The 16,137-nt window shown below is 40.4% G+C and overlaps 1 protein-coding gene and 1 long non-coding RNA gene across 10 annotated transcripts in view; one reads left to right on the top strand and one right to left on the bottom strand.

Annotated features, from left to right (window-relative positions):
* The window catches only part of CHN1 (chimerin 1), a 215,530-nt gene that overhangs the window by 25,209 nt on the left and 174,184 nt on the right, over positions 1-16,137 (bottom strand). The gene's annotated exons all lie outside the window — the stretch shown is intronic.
* Positions 1-16,137, top strand: part of LOC138433852 (uncharacterized) — a 76,494-nt gene that overhangs the window by 50,841 nt on the left and 9,516 nt on the right. For both annotated transcript variants that reach the window (XR_011254488.1, XR_011254489.1), the window contains one exon: positions 14,149-14,238. This is a non-coding gene — a long non-coding RNA (uncharacterized lncRNA). The remainder of the gene's footprint in view (positions 1-14,148; positions 14,239-16,137) is intronic.

Genomic DNA, 16,137 nt, shown 5'->3' with positions numbered 1-16,137 from the left:
TGACTCGATCTTAGAAACCAAATGATTTTTTTTTTTTTGCTTCGTTTTTGCTTTTTCTTGGTTATCTATTTTATATATAGTGGTGTGTACATGTTAATCCCAGCCTCCTAAATTTCTCTCTCCCCTGGCCCCCTCTCCCCTTTGGTAACCATAAATTTGTTTTCTGTGTCTGTGAGTTTCTGTTTTGGAAATAAATTCATTTGTGTCTTTTTTTTAGATTCCACATATAAATGGTATCATATGATAATCTCTAGGTTCATCCATGTTGGTACAAGTGGCATTATTTCATTCTTTATGACTGAGTAGTATCCCACTATAAACACGTACCATCTTCTTTATCCATTCCTCGGTCAATGGATATTTAACTTGCTTCCATGTCTTGGATATTGTATATATACTACTACAGTGAACTTTGGGATTCTTCTATCTTTTTGAATTACGGTTTTCTCCAGATATATGCCCAGGAGTGGGATTGGTGGGTCACATGGTAGCTCTATTTTTAGATTTTTAAGGAACCTCCATACTATTCTTTATAGTGGCTGCACCAATTTACATTCCCGTCAACAGTATAGGAAGGTCGCCTTTTCTCTAACCCCTCTCCAGCATTTATTGTTTATAGACATTTTAAGGATGCCAGTGAGTGACCCGGATGAGGTGGTACCTCACTGTAGCTTTTATTTGCATTTCTCTAATAATCAGCAATGTTGAGCATCTTTTCATATGCGTTTTGGCTATCTGTATTTCTTCTTTGCAGAAAGGTCTATTTAGGTCCTCTGCCTAGTTCTTGATTGGATTATTTATTTTTGATAGAGCTGTATGAGCTGTTGGTATATTTTGGAAATTCTTTGTTGGTCACTTCATTCGCAGATATTTTCTCCTCTTATGTATGTTGTCTTCACTTTGTTTATGGTTTCCTTTGCTATGCAAAAGGTTTTAAGTTTAATTAGGTCTTACTTGTTTATTGGTAAGTGATTTTTAAGACTGATGCAAATATATATACAAACTTCAAACTTAAGATGCCACTGAACATAAGACTTACCCTGAATATAAGATACATACATTCCATGTAGAGAAATCACCAATTAACTTATGGCATGCCACTGATTATAAGCTTCATCTCAATTTCAGAGATGTTAAAATGAAAAAAACAAAAACATGCAGTAGAATCAATGAAATATGGTATATTAAAATTTAAAATACTACTGCTGGCCAAAATATCCATATAAGGCAACAGTGGATAACCCAGGGTTCGTTCCAAGCAGGTATTTACTTGTGGCTCTGGTTGCTGCCAAGTGAGCTCAAATACAAAACTTTGTGTTGATTTTTGGGGGGAAAAAAAAAGGCCATAATCCTGTCTATTTTTTTTTATGGAAGTGTCAGGAATGCAGACACAGTTGCTTCTGGGTTGTTAATGATGTTCAGAGCCTGCAAACTGAAAGCATTTCCTGGAGTTCCTGAAGCTGAGCCCAAGATTAACATCCAGATAGTGTCTGATGTCTTTGTTTTTTCCTATGTTCCTCTGAGTGATTAAAACTGGATAAAGTATGCAATCTTGCTTTTAATCTGAGGCAAATGAGTGAAACAGATAGCACTGACTCATATTTTAAAAGTTATATAGTCACAAAATATCTATAGAACTGTGAAGTTATTTTTGGAGGCAATCTCAGGATAATCCAGTTTCACTTAACTTGGTAAGGTTAATAAACTGGACTAGAAGAGTGGAGAAGTCCCGGTTTTGTACCTGCCGTTATTCATGATAAAAGGTGTTTAAATTCCACTGGTGTATAAATCACGGGAACAAAGAAGGGCTCTTGGCAAACAGCGCTGTGTACTGAGATGTTATAGAACCAATTCCCTGCTTTGCCTTCACAAAGCAGTGGTGAACGTGGCCTTCTGAAAGCCTTGTGACATCTCTTCATATCAAGTATGCTGAAGAAACAGTCTCACTGTCCCAGTGGCCCAATGTTCTCTAATCGGGAGCACACACGCGTCTCAGAAAGCAATCCTTAGGAAATTGTTCTTGATTCAGTTCCTTCTCGGACAAGGTTTTTATAAAGGCATCTTGCCACCTGGGGCTGGTTTTAGTGGTGGTGGTGGTTTTAATTTTGTTTTCTTAAACCACTTGTAAGGCAGGTTATATAGCTCTCAAGGAAATGGTTCTAGAAGTAGGGCTTGAAGCACCAGAAGCTTGCTAAACTAGTATTTGTGTAGCAGGATTTAAATGAATTTCCTTTTGAATTTTTGTTATCTACAACTTGTTATTTCTTAAACTTTTTGACTTTCCTGACTCCATGACACTGGCCTGTACTTGTTATAGTCTTGGTGTCTCTTTGATCCTCCTAAAGGTTATCAAAACAAATGGACATCATTCATGAATTAATCATTTTTATTCATTTACAAACATTAAGTGATGACATATACAAAAATTTTTTAAAATACTGGCTCAAGGAATTCACCATAGGTTTCTCCTGCTAAATATAACATGAAAAGCCTCTTCTGAAAGTGTCTGCAAAGTATAAGGGCAGCTGGGGAGGGACGTTGCTTGGTTAAGATGAATGAGTTGAGGCTTCTGGGTGAGCAGAATCAGGCTTAAATGGGGTTGTGTGTGTTAGAGGATGAATTAGGAAAGGCTGCTCCAAGGAAATCAGAGACACACCAGGAGCGTAACAATAGGATGTTTAGAGGATTGTGAGGCAGTTCAGTGTGGGTGGGGTGGCAGCAGTGGAAAGGGGCAAGATGGGGCCTCTCCCATACCTGCAAACGTATACTTTGTTCAGTCAGCAATGCAGGGCCACTGAAGATTTTTAAGGAAAGTGACACAATCAAGGGATCAAGGCTGGAGAAAGACAGACCAGGCAGGCTGCTACAGCAGTGGTTCAGGTACTGGATGACGTGCACCTGAACTCAGGCAGTGTTGACTGAGCGCAAGGAGGCAGGGTCAGTAGGACTTGGTAACGGACTGAGTCACAGGCAAGGGAGGGGGCCAAGCCTTAGGCTTTGGGGCCTGCTGATGAGGGCAGATGGCATTAACAGGGGGACCAGAAGCAGAGGAACAGGTCTGGGAGTGAGGTGGGAGGGGACGAGCGGAAGGGATGGAGACAGAGGCGGTAGCTCCTGGAGTAAGTTTCCTGAGGGCACCCAGTGGAGATGGGACCAGGGCAGAGGGACTAGCTCTGAGTAAGAGCAAACGGACTCTTCCCCTTCCCCGAGGTGGGAGGGGCAAGCGTAAGGGGGAGAGGATGGCTGTGCAGGGCAGGAGTGGTGGGAGCCCAGGACCCAGCAGGCTAAGGGAGTTCATACTTGACAGTTTAGCTGCTGTTGTGTTAGGAAGTAAGTTCAGTCATGAAGCAAATGAAGTTTAGAAAAAGTGGGGAATAGGAACTGGAACTGGTCAGAAATTCAAAGAAGGGCTGCTGAACTTGAAAGCAAGTCTCTTTCCTGGATGGCATTATAATCATATCACTACTGTAACAGTATAAAGTGCATTAAAGAAAAAGCGATGCACACTTTCTTTTAAAAAGGGTGATTGTGTTACATTTGAGCTTTATCTGAATGTTTTATTTATATGCAGTTTTACATTAGCAGTGACGTTTATATCACATATTTTACTGACTCAAAAAAAGATACCTTTAACAAGTCAATTGTACAAACTGTACAACTTAGAATAGTTGTATGATTTCCAGTTCTTCTGTCTATCTGGCACCACAGAAACAGGGCCCGCGTTACGCCTGCAGATGAAGCTCCAGGGCACTGACGCCTGCAGATAATTCTGCTTACCAGATACGGTTGTATTCTGACTACCAGTCTCAGAATGATTTAATCAGAAATGGACATTCAAAATACAATAATTAAAAGGTCAAAAGTTGCATCTTGGAGGTTCTTTCTGCTTCGGAGTATGCGAACAGAGAGCTAGGCTGGAATCTGGAAGAAAGGAGACCTGAGTGGTTCACAAGGCGCTCAGGCACACGCAAGGTTATAAAAGAGAACGGCTTATGCCTGAGATGCCCTGTAGTATACAGCAAACGCTCTTAGACATCCGCACAGGTCAGCACTCAGGTAATCAAGATTACTGACGTCTTCATAACACAACGAACAGATACTCATTAAGTGACATCGTCCATGTGTAATTTTTTTAGGGAATTTTTGTAAATTGTGCCAGATTTTTATGTTTATCTAAGTCTGTGTTTTAGTTTTCCTGTCTCTTCTTACTCTCCAAGGCTGTCAGCTCTTTCTCCCTCTTCCTAACCCTTTTCCCACCACTAATTCTTAGTTGTAAACCTGGAAATCTGATAAGGTAACTTTGCCAGCACTGGATGTAGATCAGGAAAATGCATCACCTATCTTCCTCTTGACGGCATTAACAAACCAGACCAAACTCACCAAACTTCTGGCTCCTTGTCTGTGTTTCTTATAGCTAAGGCTGAGGGATATTGGTCCTGTGAAAAAGAATGTGTTGGTAGCATCATGCTTTATTCTATAACATTCTTTAGTCTCTATATACTGCTTCTTATAAGCAGCGGCCACCTCAGCTTCTGTTGTGTACTGTATGACCTTAATGACATACGCTGGCTTTATAAGGTGGGAAAATAACCAATTCCTTTATAAACGGCACTGTTTCTTCCTTTTGGTTATTTAAACCAACCACTTGATTAATTTGTAAAAAAGGGATTCCCTGGGGGAATGTTTTGATCCCAATCAGTGTCAGCATGTAACAGTGTTACTGAGGTCAGAGATGGTCCTGAGGAAAACTACCTTTTAACTTGGCCACAGGTATTTTTTTCTAGGCCACCTCCAAAGCTTTTGGTACATCTTGACAAATGAAAGTGACCCAGCACATGGCATGAATTATACTGCCACAAACAAAGGGCAGAGCAGCTTGTTTTAAGGACCTCTTCTCTTGCAACTGGAAAAAAGACAACTTTACTACCATGGCATCTGAGATTGCTCTCACTTGTGAATACCTCCTGTCACATCAATCACCTTAAAAATGAAGATGAAAGACTGTATTAACCAGTGGACCCAACAGAGTCTGTCACAGGGTGGGTAACGGCCAGAAACAGGCTGAAAAGGACAGACAGGGAGTGAGATGGGTGGGCTCCTGAGGGGTCCACATGGCACAGGCCAAGGGTCCTGTGTCTCCTGGGTATCGATCTAGATAAAAACTGAAGCTGTTCTCAACTGGGCCTACAGTCACATTAACCTGAACCCTGGTTTCCATAAGAAAACCAGCACTCCTGCTTCTCAGGTTTCTGACGTTCACATCTCCATTTGAATGTCAGTAACAGAAACAGCAGAAAAGAATTCTATGCTATGGCAAGAGAAAGAAAAAAATCACATCTTCATTATTCCTCCCAAGCCATAACACTACCTCTAGAAATAAGCATGAATGCAAACAGCCAAGGAGAGTGCCTGCAAAGCCTGCTGCAAATATAAACGATGTTGGAGGCGATAAGAACATTAGGGGAAATGAAATTTTGCCTGGAAAGGTGGGAATGACATTTCAGCTGCCGCTCTTCATTTGGGAGGCTCTGATGAGTCAGTTCTCCAGTGTGATATTAGGCAACGAAGGGAGAGAACAGATGATCAGAATCAAAACGAAAGGAATGTAGGTAGGCAGGCAGCTGGGCACGAAAGGCTTTTTTTTTTTCATTTTTATCTTTAGGGCAGCTGAATGTACTCTTTTAAGTAGCCAATTTTAGTCGTACTGAGATGGGTTTATTTTGATCCAAAAGGTTTGGGATTTAGAATTTTGGTCCTAATTTGACTTCTTTGTGGTTAAGGTATATTTTGATTGATACTAAATAATGAGACGAGACTGTAGAACGTTGGCTATCATCATTAGCAACAAACACTTAAAACTGTACACAGGTACCCTGCAGGAAAAAAAAAAAAGGTAGGGAGGGGGAACTTAAAAATAGGACTATCTTTAGTATCATAGCTTCCTGGTGGCTTAGTGGTAAAGACTCTGCGGGCAATGCAGCGGACCTGGGTTTGATCCCTGGGTCAGGAAGATCCCCTGGAGAAGGGAATAGCTATCTACCTACTCCAGTATTCTTGCCTGGAGAAGAATCCCACGGACAGAGAAGCCTGGCAGGCTACAGTCCATGGGGTCACAAAGACTGGAACACAACTGAGCGACTAACACTTTTTTTCTTTTAGTATCAGAGCAGTACTTCTTACCTTGTTATTTAAACTTTGAGTAGTCTTAACAATCTTCAGGAAAACGCTATACCAAACAGTAAGGTTTGGGTATGGTTAAGCCAGCAGCACTGACAGGGCGCTGGCCATGCCTCCCCGACTTGTTCTAGTGTAAGGCGGTGCCCAGGGCACGAAAGGCAGAAGGAGGGCCTGGAGCACATGCTGAAATATGGCCGCAAGCAATGCTTGGGGCTGGAGGGTGCCTGGCATAGGAGGGGCACAGCCTCTGGCCAACCTCAAGGGGGTCCTGGGTGCATGGAAGCACTGGACAAATGTCCCCCTTGCCAGGTGTCCAGGTGCTAACAGCGTCCACAGCTGGCTACTACCCATGATCGTGCAGGGGCTGTGAGGTCCTCACTTCACCACACAAGTAGTTATACCGTCAGAGGTATGTATCACTGTGAAAAGGAGGACAAAGGACAGGCAACTCAGCAACCTAAGGTTTCAAGAGTGAGAAAACTGTTCAGAATTGAGGGAGGTGTTATGAGACTCCTGGACATACCTTGGTCATATCACAAATCAGTGGTATCCCCCTAAATATGAGAAATAACTACAGGCAAAAGTTAACGTAACATGGTCAGGCTACAACAACACTAGCCATGCTTTACTAGTGGGACAATTATCAGGACACTATTAATAACTTAGTTCTGCTCCTACATGTAAAACACACAAATGACTTTTATTAACTGCTATATAAAACAGTTCTTTAAACATAAACATGTACAGAAAAAATAATGTATTATCAATTCTATTCACACAGTCCATTCACCACAATCCTATACAGGGCCTTGTTGTTGTTCAGCTGCTAAGTCATGTCCAACTTTCTGCGACCCCATGGACTGCAGCACACCAGGCTTCCCTGTCCTTCACTACCTCCTAGAGTTTGCTCAAATTCATGTCAATTGAGTTGGTGATGCTATTTAACCATCTCATCCTCTGTCACCCTCTTGGGCCTTGTTAACAAAGTTTAAATTTCTTTATGGCTTCCTTCATGATCTATCTTTCCACATCAACACTATCCCAGTGAGGGAGAAATAACTCTAAAACTACAGCTGAGTTAATGTGGTACAGACACGTGAACTTGCTTAGGCTCACGCTGCTAAGTCGCTTCAGTCGTGTCCGACTGTGTGCGTCCCAGAGATGGCAGCCCACCAGGCTACTCTGTCCCTGGGATTTTCCAGGCAAGAATACTGGAGTGGGTTACCATTTCCTTCTCCAGTGCATGAAAGTGAAACGTGAAAGTGAAGTCGCTTAGTCATGCCCCACTCTTAGCGACCCCATGGACTGCAGCCTACCAGGCTCCTCCATCCCTGGGATTCTCCAGGCAAGAGTACTGGAGTGGGTTGCCATTGCCTTCTCCAGCTTAGGCTCATACACAATTTCATTAGTGCTAAAATACAAACACAGTTTCTGGTGTCACTGTTCTAAGCTGTCAGACTGGCCCCTTACACAGAGCCAACAACTTGAAATCCAGGAATCAGGCAGTGGAAACACCAAACTACTCAAGGCATGTATTTTATTTATCACATTACAAGGTGAAGTTTGTGTAATAAATGATATAACAATAAATATCACCCAGTAATTTAAAAACTTTCCATTCTAAAATGTGGGTTTTTAAAGCATTATAGAACCTATAATTTAATGTTTAGCCATTTTTCAGGTTTCAGAAGCAAATTTCTTTTAATTTCTTTTTATAGGAGCTCTAATGAAAGCTTTGTCTCTAAACTGAACTATGGTTAAAAAGTTTTAAAATGTTGAACACCATACCTAAAAACACTTCTACTTTGAAAGTTTAGTTTCATTACTTGGACTAATGTGCATTTAAATATCAGTAGGGAAAAATCAACACAGTAAATCAACACTTCAAAATATCTCCTAAAGTCATATTATGAAAGGATAATAGGAAAATATAATAAATGAATCAACTAGGTTGTGCAATAAAAACCACTGTACTATCCACAGCTGAGTGACAGGTAATCTCTATACCACATTATAGGATATAAACTGAACACTAAGAAACAAAAAAGCTCAGACTAATCCACATTATCTTATGATCCACAATTTCTCAAAGCCCAGTCTGTACTAACAGTCACAGTTCCTCAAAGCCAGGTTTCAATTTCTCTTTGGCTTATAGTTGTAAAAATGTCACCTGAAGAAGTTTGTTGTTTTATTATGAATTGAGTATTCCTCTAATTACCTGGAAAAGGTTTCACGAAAATGCACAAAAAATTCTTAAACTATGTAGTTCAAACTCTTTTTAAAGCTCTAGTAAAAGAGATCCAAATTTTTTCTATTGTTTTTCTATTGGGTTAATTGGGTCTTCTTTTTCTAGTTTCCTAAGGTGAAAGTTCCAGTTTGTGCTTCTTCCAGCCCAGCGTTTCTCATGCTGTACTCTGCAGATAAGTTAAGTAAGCAGGGTGACAATATACAACCTTGATGTACTCCTTTTCCTATTTGGAACCAGTCTGTTGTCCCATGTCCAGTTCTAACTGTTGCTTCCTGACCTGCATACAGGTTTCTCAAGCGGCAGGTCAGGTGGTCTGGTATTCCCATCTGTTTCAGAATTTTCCAGTTTATTGTGATCCACACAGTCAAGGCTTTGGCATAGTCAATAAAGCAGAAATAGATGTTTTTCTGGAACTCTCTTGCTAGTGAAGAAGTTGGCTTAAAGCTCAACATTCAGAAAACAAAGATCATGGCATCTGGTCCCATCACTTCATGGGAAATAGATGGGGAAACAGTGTCAGACTTTATCTTTTTGGGCTCCATGGTGACTGTAGCCATGAAATTGAAAGACGCTTACTCCTTGGAAGAAAAATTATGACCAACCTAGATAGTATATTCAAAAGCAGAGACATTACTTTGCCAACAAAGGTCCGTTTAGTCAAGGCTATGGTTTTTCAAAAGTGTTCTTGTATGGATGTGAGAGTTGGACTGTGAAGAAAGCTGAGCGCCGAAGGATTGATACTTTTGAACTGTGGTGTTGGAGAAGACTCGAGAGTCCCTTGGACTGCAAGGAGATCCAACCAGTCCATTCTGAAGGAGATCAGCCCTGGGATTTCTTTGGAAGGAATGATGCTGAAGCTGAAGCTCCAGTACTTTGGCCACCTCATGTGAAGAGTTGACTCATTGGAAAAGACCCTGATGCTGGGAGGGATTGGGGGCAGGAGGAGAAGGGGACGACAGAGGATGAGATGGCTGGATGGCATAACCGACATGTCACAAAGAGTTGGACACGACTGAGCGACTGAACTGAAGGTGAAAGTTTAGCTAATTTGACCTTTTCCCCCCAAAATAAGCATTTAATGCTACAAAGTTCAATTTAAGCACTATTTTAGCCACATTCCAAGAATTTTGGTATGTTGTAGTTTTCCTCTTATTCAGGCTAAAATATTTTCTAATGTTCCTATGATCACTTCTTTAATTCATGAGTTATTTAATAGTAAGTTGTTTAATTTCTAAATATGTGGAAACATTTTCAGATTTTGAATTTAATTGTGTTGTGGTAAGAGGATATGCTTTATATGATTTCAATCCTTTTATATTTATTGACACTTGTTTTAGGGCCCAGAATATTGTCTATCTTGGTAAATCTTTCATGTTCACTTGAATAGTTTGTGTATTCTGCTGTTGCCAAGTAGAATACTCTGCAAATACCACGTTTGATACTGCTATTCAAGTCTTTTAAATCCTTACTGATTTTACATTTGTTCTATTTGTCTGTCTGTCCTATCACTGTGACAGAAGTGCAGAGAGCTCCATCTGTAATTGTGGATCTGCCCATTTCACTTTTCAGTTGCTGCTTTATGTATTGTGAATCTCTGATATTAGGTACATATAAGTTTTAAACTATGTCCTCTTGATGAATTTTACCCTTTTTACTGCCAATAATACTTCTCGTTCTGAAAACTACTATGTTTAACTATAGCCATTTGAACTTTCTTTGAATTACTGTTTGTATGATACATCTTTTTATTTCTCTGTCTCTTTAAAGTGGGTTTCTTGTGGATAGAATATAGTTGCATCTTGGTTTTTAAATCCAATCTGACAACAACCTCTCTCTTTTAATGGAGTGTGTAGTTTAGTTCCATTTAGTATAGTTCTCAATATAACTGGCTTTAAATTGTCATCTAGCTTTTGTTTTCTATATATTTCATTTGGATTTTTTTTCTTGTATACTTTTTATGAATGCATTTTGTCTATACTATTAGCTTATAACTGTTTTATTCTTAGGTCTACCATATACATCTTTAATAATATTATAGTCTACCTTCAAACAATATTATACCCCCTCATGTTTAGTGTATCTTACAACAATACATTTACACTTTCTGACCCTATGCTTTATGCTCTTGTTTTTGTGTTACTTGTGCAAATTACATATTACTATTTTTGCTTTAAACAGCAAATTAATTAAAAGAAAAACACTAAAATGATGGAAAAACATATTTTTACACTTACCTACATGTTTATTGGGCTTCCCTGGTGGCTCAGAGGGTAAAGTGTCTGCCTGCAATGCAGGAGACCTGGTACTATTTTTGGCATTCTTTATTGTTTTGTACAGACCTAAATTTCCATCTGGTATTATTTTTCTTTTGTCTGAAGAACTTCCTTTAACATTCTTATAGGTCTCTTGGTGATGGAATCACTCAGGTTTTTTTTTTTTGTTGTTATTGTTGTTTAAAAAATATTTTGTCTTCATATTTGAAAGATTTTTTGCAGAATATAGTATTCTAGAATATAGTATTATTATTATTGTTGAGCACTTTAAAGATGTTATTCCATTGTTTTGCATAGTTACTGATGGGAATTTTGCTGTCTTGCAGCATCTGTATGTATTCTCCCCACTTCCCAACAGAACTAGTGAAGTGAAAGTGAAGTTGCTCAGTCGTGTCGGACTCTTTGAAACCTCATGGACTATAGCCGACCAGGCTCCTCCGTCTATGGAGTACTAGTGACAAAGCAAAATACGCTTCTTCTGTTGACATATTTTTCCTACCCTGAAATAATCTTTAAAGATGTTAACCTCTTGTTTTTTTAAAAAAATGTACATTCCATTTCTATTTGTGAGTGTGCATATTTAAGGTCCTCAGTTCAGTTCAGTTGCTCAGTCGTGTCCAACTCTTTGTGACGCCATGAACTGCAGCACGCCAGGCCTCCCTGTCCACCACCAACTCCCGGAGTTCACTCAGACTCACGTCCATCGAGTCGGTGATGCCATCCAGCCATCTCATCCTCTGTTGCCCCCTTCTCCTCCTGCCTCCAATCCCGCCCAGCATCAGGGTCTTTTCCAATAAGTCAACTCTTCACATGAGGTGGCCAAAGTATTGGAGCTTCAGCTTCAGCATCATTCCTTCCAAAGAAATCCCAGGGCTGATCTCCTTCAGAATGGACTGGTTGGATCTCCTTGCAGTCCCAGGGACTCTCAAGAGTCTTCTCCAACACCACAGTTCAAAAGCATCAATTCTTCGGTGCTCAGCCTTCTTCACAGTCCAACTCTCAGATCCATACAATGACCACTGGAAAAACCATAGCCTTGACTAGACGGACCTTAGTTGGCACAGTAATGTCTCTGCTTTTGAATATGCTATCTAGGTTGGTCATAACTTTTCTTCCAAGGAGTAAACATCTTTTAATTTCATGGCTGCAGTCACCATCTGCAGTGATTTTGGAGCCCAAAAAAATAAAGTCTGACACTGTTTCCACTCTTTCCCCATCTACTTCCCATGAAGTGATGGGACCTGATGCCATGATCTTTGTTTTCTGAATGTTGAGCTTTAAGCCAACGTTTTCACTCTCCTCTTTCACTTTCATCAAGAGGCTTTTTAGTTCCTCTTCACTTTCTGCCATAAGGGTGGTGTCATCTGCATTTCTGAGGTTATTGCTATTTCTCCTGGAAATCTTGATTCCAGCTTGTGTTTCTTCCAGTCCAGCATTCCTCACGATGTACTCTGCGTATAAGTTAGATAAGGAGGGTGACAATAAACAGCCTTGACGTACTCCTTTTCCTATTTGGAACCAGTCTGTTGTTCCATGTCCAGTTCTAACTGTTGCTTCCTGACCTGCATACAGATCTCTCAAGAGGCAGGTCAGGTGGTCTGGTATTCCCATCTCTTTCAGAATTTTCCACAGTTTATTGTGATCCACACAGTCAAAGGCTTTGGCATAGTCAATAAAGCAGAAATAGATGTTTTTCTGGATCTCTCTTGCTTTTTCCATGATCCATAAAACCATAAAACTACAAATACATAATGAAACTGGAATGTTGATACAGGATACAGGATGCTTGTGGCTGGTGCACTGGGATGACCCAGAGAGATGATATGGGGAGGGAGGTGGGAGGGGGGTTCAGGGTTGGGAACTCATGTACACCTGTGGTGGATTCATGTCAATGTATGGCAAAACCAATACAGTAATGTAAAGTAAAAAAAATAATAATATTTTAAAAAAAGAAACTGGAATGTGAAAATAAAATTCAAGAGAAACCAAACACATGTTTAATTTCTAGAGCCTAGAGCCATCTTTTATATATTTTACCACATGTAAGGGATTAAAACTTCACCATCAGGCTGAAGCAGAGTACCACTTTAGGAAGGAAACTTCTTACCCATAGCCTGGTTTCCTCTTTGTTTCTCTGCTGCTCTTGCAATTTTCTCTTTAGCACCGGTTTTCAGCAGTTTTGATTATGATGTGCCTAGTGGTGTTTTCATGTTTTTTTCTATCCGGTGCTCATAGCACTTCTTGGATCTGTGGGTTTTTGTCAAATTTACACAATTCTTGGTAATTATCGCTTTATCCCGTGACCTCCCACCATTGCGTCTTCTGACTCCAGTCGCACCTAAGGTAGATTCATATTGTCCCACTGGCCTCTGAGGCTGTGCCCCCACCCCCTGCCCCGGGTCTCTGTCCTCCATTTTGGATATTTTTATTGCTGTGTCTTCTGGTTCAATAATCTTCGTCTTCTCTGCTACCTAGTATGCTATTAATACCATCCAGTGTATTCTAAATTTCAGGCATTTTTTTTTAATCTCTAGAGACTCCATTTGGATTGTTTTAAACAGCTTCCCTTTCTTTCCTCGCTGCAGCCTCTAGTCTACTGCTAATGTAATCATGCTACTAAGACGATACCATTCTGAGGACTTGTAAAACAATGCCTCATCTATTATGATGTCTTTCCACTTCTACTCTCAGGTGGGCAAAACTACACTCAGCCGAGGGTGAATTTCGGAAATTATTCAGCCTGTTGCTTTCTGGTGGTTTTCTGATAGTTTCTTCTCATGCAGGTGTAGATAAGCACTCACTCAAAAGACTCATGAAGACGCCCATGCAGAACTTCAGAGCTGAGTACAGCTCTGTCCCCCAGGTACTCTGCCCCCCAAATTTTGGCTTCTTTGTCTTGCCAAACTCCAGTCTGTGTCCTCAACTTGGTTAGACCAGAGGATTTCCCGTCCATGTGCTGTGGCCTGGACACTGCCTTCACGCAGTGAGTGAGAGCAATCTTAAGACTCACCTTGCTTGTGTTCCTTCTTCAGGTATCACAGAACTGTAATACCTGTTGTTCAATGTCTGACTGTTGTTTTGCATACTTTTTATGGCTTGCTAGTTGTGTAAGATGGGAAGGTATATCTATTTCTTCCATCATGGCTGAAAGTGGGAGCTGAGATTATGTTCTTGATTCTGAAACTGATCTTTCATGTAAGCTTGAACCCGCGACTTTTCTGGGCATCCATTTCAACACATGTCAAATGGCATTAACCTAATCAGCCATCCTCAATGCCCTTTCTATAGGCTGAACTGCTTCTGGATTCTTTTACCCTCATGTTCTACATGAGCACTTCTCTCAGCCAAGTGTTACATTAATATTATATTCAGTGAGCTGTACACTAGGATCTTGTAACTGGTGATTTCATTTGTCATTTAATGTTGTAATGGGCATTTCTTATTTTTTAGCCATGCAGAATAAACGTCTTGTCTTTGGCTAATAGTTTTCAACCCACGTGAACCGTATGGAGCCGACCCTATCCCCAGCTGCGGCAGAAGGTATGTGACCTAGATCCAAGCCAATCAGCACATTCTATTCTCTTGAACCAGAGCTACTGGTTCAGAGATGGGCGTATAAGATAACTGCGTGAACGCCTGCCAAGCCTAGACCCTTTGCTCAAGTAGTCTTTAAGCAGCTGACTAGAATCTGAGCATATACAGAGTAGCACCTCTGCCAGCCATCTTGTCACCAGAGGGAGCCTAAAAATGAAGACAGAACTGGGTGACAGAGTCATGGTAGCATTTTAAGCCCTGGGCCAAGGGATACCTTCAAGTAACACTGGACGTTTCCTACTATGTGAGCCAGTAATTTCCCACTTTGCCTCAGAGAGCATGGGTTGGGCTTTCTGACATTTGGATGGAAAGTCTCCCATCTGTCCTTTCAAATGGTAAATATCAGTTTGGGTTCCAAGTGGATTTCTAAAAAGACACACTGAAGCAACATCATACAATGGTGGAGTAATGAGCTGTAATAGCAAACCGTGAAAGCAAAATTACAGGCCTCTGAGAGGTGGATCTCCACTTTATGAACACACTGCGCGAGCTTGCAGGGCAGAGCCACAAGCAGCAATCAGGGTGTGGAACACGTAAGGGCTAGGACTCCAAACACAGGAGTTCTACAAAAGAGAAAGAATGAACCTCACATTCAGGCCTGATATGGGCAAATCCATTCACATCGCCAAAAATGTCACCTCCATTGCAAGAGACTGGAGGACATTCAAGAATCCTCTGGCTCCCATGACCTAAAAATGAATGTATTCTTTTCAACTTCTATGTCTGGATAACACTTTAAAAACACACTCGGTTCTACTTTTGCTCCCTACAAAATACACACATATAGAAAATAAGCAGTTGATTATTTTCTTCAGGAGTGTACCGCCACTGGACTATTTCCCCTTTTCTTTCTATCTTTCCTATTCTAGCAGCAGAAAGAATATTAATGTAATTTAAGGTGAGAGGTTAGTAAGCCTGGGAAAAAAAAAAAAGCTATTGGTATGTTATTTATTGGAAAATAATTTGTAGTGGTTTCTCAGCCATCAGTAGTGCTGTGGTAAAATATCTAAGCAAGAAAAATCAATACCTGCATGTGATCTCTTCACTTAGAAAGATCTTTCCTAGATTTCTATTCCATTTCTTTTGGTGTCTATGTGTCTGTTCTCTCTGCCCTTTGGGCAATGATATTTTGGGCTATATACTGTTACATAAGAATAATGAATGCTAACTAATAAGGGTAATAATTGTACTGAGATAGAGAGATGATGTTATGACATGTACATATTCCTCAAGCATAAACTTTGATTATTTTATTAAAGCCACAATAGGCTTCACTATTAGACTGTCTCCCAAGGAATGTTGATATAGTAGGCCACAAAGAAAATGAAGAAAAGTATAATGTGTCAAGGTTGTAGAAAACAGATATATGAAATATTACACAGGAACAGAAATAAGACTTAATCCTAAGTTAACTCTGGGGGTGAGGGGGATGGATATATGACACAAACGACTATAAAAAGTTGCCTATAAAGCATGAACACGTCCCAAATCCTTGGAGATTAGATTACTGTGTGGAGAAAAACTAAAGTACTAAGAATTCTAGAGGAGGTGACTTTTCAAAATTGTGTGTTCTTCCTAAGGATTTACATCCTCAACTTGTTACTGTGTTGAGAGTCATATGCCAGGCTGATTCTCCACTTTAGGAAACATTTTGGAGAAACCATGTTTTCTAAAACATTGTCAACAGCACAGACAGACAGGATGGAAATAATCAATACTGCATTAGATGCAGCTCCCTGACAGAGGGTCTCAAATTAGGATACTGGTTGAAAATAAGAGCTAGGATAGGTTCTGGTGACAGAGAAAGAGTGCCACGCTCCTCCTCAAGGTGTTTAAAAGTGGCAA

This window comes from Ovis canadensis, chromosome 2, assembly GCF_042477335.2.
Source record: "Ovis canadensis isolate MfBH-ARS-UI-01 breed Bighorn chromosome 2, ARS-UI_OviCan_v2, whole genome shotgun sequence".
Lineage (NCBI taxonomy): Eukaryota > Metazoa > Chordata > Mammalia > Artiodactyla > Bovidae > Ovis > Ovis canadensis.
The sequence above is the reverse complement of the archived record's forward strand: the minus strand, read 5'-3'. Positions and strand labels throughout refer to the sequence as shown.